Source organism: Ailuropoda melanoleuca, chromosome 4 (assembly GCF_002007445.2).
Source record: "Ailuropoda melanoleuca isolate Jingjing chromosome 4, ASM200744v2, whole genome shotgun sequence".
In the NCBI taxonomy this organism is placed as follows: domain Eukaryota; kingdom Metazoa; phylum Chordata; class Mammalia; order Carnivora; family Ursidae; genus Ailuropoda; species Ailuropoda melanoleuca.
Window position 1 is genome coordinate 1785898 of NC_048221.1, and position 3215 is coordinate 1789112.

Genomic DNA, 3215 nt, shown 5'->3' on the forward strand with positions numbered 1-3215 from the left:
TTAGTCCTGCTTTCAGGGCTTGGAAGTCCCCATTTCTCCCTGATCCAGCCCCTCCACTTCACCCACAGGCCTCTCCCACCTAGGCGGTCCCACCTGCCTCCTTCCTAGTCTCCCAGAATCACCTCTCCAGCCCTCCTTCCCCCATGGGCATCCAGTGCCCAGCCTCCAACATGGGCCTCCCAAACCCTAATGCTGCCTGTGGCTCCCTTTGCCTCCAGGTCAAATCCCGCTTCTCATCTGAGTCTCCTGCTGGTCCCTGTGGGCTGCTTGGAACTATTCCCTGGGCGCATGTCCCTCCTGCTCTGTCCTGTTGTTGGCCCCGTGGGGGCATCTCAGAGGATGATCTGGCCCCAGCCCCTCATCTTGGGGTGCCCTCAACCAGAGATGGAGACTGCTCAATCGACAGACAGAGAATAACTTCTGGTTTGGGTTGCCATGTCCCAGCCAAGCGCCCCTTTGAGCCTGTGTCCCCATCTGTGAATGAGGATCACTGCTGTCTCACCTTTCGGGGGTGCAGGGAGCAATCAGGATGACGTTCATCTTCGAGGGGCTGCCAGGCACATAGGCGCCCTGAGGCGACAGCCCCTCTCCCTCCCATTCCAATGGCCTGCCTGCCTTGGTCTCCTGAGTGGCCAGCCTGCACTTGGGCCGGGCCTCCAGCCTCTGGCCAGCTCTCTAGCCCCTCCAGGCGCCTGCCCAGGCCAGGCTGACTCATGCGTGGGAGCGTGGGCACAGGCGGCAGCTCCGCTCTGCGGCTGCTATTTATAGCTCCCAGGCCAGGCTCTTGGCCTTGTGCGCCCGGGGAGGACAGGCCTGAGTCCCCTCTGTGCTCTCCCCAGGGCATGGGGGCCCAAACCCCCATTGGAGCACCCCAAACTAGGATAGCAGTGACCCTTGCCTATAGCTGCCTGGGAGAGCCCTGGCTTATGTGAGCAGGGCTGGGAAGAAGCTGGCTGGGGCTGGAACTCGGGTCCATTGGGCTCTGAAGCCACAGCCCAGCCTTCTTGCTGTCCCTGGCTGGTTGTCCCTGTCGTGCAGATATCCTGGGGGACAACTGTTCACCCGCAAAGTCCCAACTCCTCACCTGGCCTGGCCGCCCATGGGACTTCTCCCTGCCTCAAAGCTCTGGGACAGGGGGGCCACACCGGCCTTGCTTATCGCCACCCCACCCAGGGCAGTGCTGCAGGGGGAGGAAGGCGGCTGGGTTGCATTCTCTGCTCTCTCTCTGTGCTCCCAGGATTAATGCAATTATGCGGGCAGAGCAGAGGCCGAGGGTCGTGGTCTCTAGCAGATGCAGTTTGGTTTTTTGTTTGTTTTTAAGTTTGGCGTCAAGATTCGAAAATAAGAAAATCATTTGTCAAAATCTGGTTTGCCTTGGAAAATGAATAGGCTGGCCCTCCCAAGCCTGAATTCTGCCGGTCAGCCTCTCCAGGAACAGGACCCCAGACCCGGGTGAAAGACGCCGGTTCTTCGAAGCCATCTGCTTCGAAGAAGGCAGCCTGGGGTTCCTCCCAAAATACAAGGTGCTGCTCTAATCCTCTCGAGGAGAGGTGGGACTGAAGTCTTCGCCAGGGGCAGGATAAAGCCCTACGATGCCTGGGTGTTTTTACAGACCGCCAGGGCAGCTGTGGGCAGTCAGGAAGACAAAGGAGCACGACTCGCAGAAAGACTCAGCCTTTGCACGGACTGTCCCCCTCCCCCGCACAGCCCCACTGGAAAAGCTCTTTGCCCATCTTCCTGGGACTCCAGTGTGGCCCCCAGGGATGTCCTCCCTGACCACGTTGCTAAAATCATGTGCATTTTCCTTGTCTCTCTCCCTTCGCTTTGCTTTTTCTGTCTTCAGAGAATTTGTTGGCTCGCTGATGCTGCATTTCACATTGATACGTCATCTGTCTCTGTCACCAGGCGAGCTCCATGCATCCCAGGGCAGTGGACCTCACCCTTGGGTGACTCTGGGGTATTTGTCGGGAGATATTCATGGCGGCCATGACTGGGGTGCTCCTGGCATCACATGGGGGGGGCCAGGGATGCTGCTCACCCCCCCCCACACACACACAGGGCCCAGGACAGTCTGGTCTCAGCAGTGCTGGGAGAGAGACCCAGAGTTGGGCATGGATCTCAAACATGTCCCCAGACCGGCAGCATCAGCACCACTTGGGGGCCAGGTGGCAATGTGGACCCTGAAGCCCCGCCCCCAGCCAGAATGCGGCTCTCCAGTGCCGGGGTGGAGCTTGTCAGCCTGAGTGGCTGGGCCTGGACGCGCTCAGAGGGAGGCCCAGCTGGTCCCTGGAGGGGGAGGCCTGCCACCGCGGGGGCTGTTTACTTTGGGCTAAATGTAGTACCCTGGCCATGTCTCCCCTGCTCCGAGGAAGCGGGGGCTCTGAACCGCTCACCCATCCAGCCGGTTCTCTCGAGCCAGGATGGGCACACACCAATCGTTTCAGCCCTCTGCTGGAGTACCGCGGTCAGCCAGGCCGGCTGTTCCTGCCCTAGGAGCCACAGAGACCTTCAGGGTGGCAGGGGCACGGAGGGGATTCTCCCTGCTTCAGCCCAATCTGGCTTTAACACCGCGACAGCCCAGAGAAGAGTTCTAGCCTCTTCAGGGAACAATGCCCATAGCCCTGCAGCGGCCCCCTCCGCGCCTGCAGGAGGCTCCGGGAAGGTCAGATGGGCCGACCACTGGCTTTGCCCCGAAGCAGGCAGGCAGTCAGGGTGGGCATAGCCTGGGGCAGGTGGGATACGTGCCTCTCTTCCTGGCAGGGCCAGAGCCAGTGGCCAGAGCAGGTCTGATGCACCGTGGGCTGGGAGACACCAGCCCATCCACTGCCTGCCTCTGGGGGCTGGAAAGATGCAGACAGGCGGGGAATGGGTGCACCGCCTCCCTGCCCCACGCTAATAACTTCTGCACCGGAGACACAAACAGCCTACAACAGAAGCCCCGACACACTGTTATTAAGGTTGATTCAATCCACGAGGCCGTGGTGCCGCCTTGTAATTTCCCCCTCTTTGTCTCCAGATCAAGGAGGGGAATGTGGTTGACTCCATGCAACCATGGCCTGTGCCCCGAGCCTCCCCGCGGAGAAGACCTCGGAGGGCTGAGGCCTGGGCCAGGGACCTCCTCGTGGAGGAAAATGCTCCGGTGGCCTTGGCTGACGACTGGAGACCAGTCCCAGGGTAACTCTCCTCCTGGCAGAGCTCTCGATGTTGCCCCCAGC

At 60.7% G+C, this 3215-nt stretch overlaps 1 protein-coding gene across 1 annotated transcript in view; it reads right to left on the bottom strand.

The window, feature by feature from the left end:
- The window catches only part of DIRAS1 (DIRAS family GTPase 1), a 7409-nt gene extending 6751 nt beyond the window's left edge, over positions 1-658 (bottom strand). The window contains exon 1 of the mRNA XM_019806618.2: positions 503-658. The gene's annotated coding sequence lies outside the window, so the exon portion shown is untranslated. The remainder of the gene's footprint in view (positions 1-502) is intronic.
- Between the last annotated feature and the right edge of the window lie 2557 nt (positions 659-3215).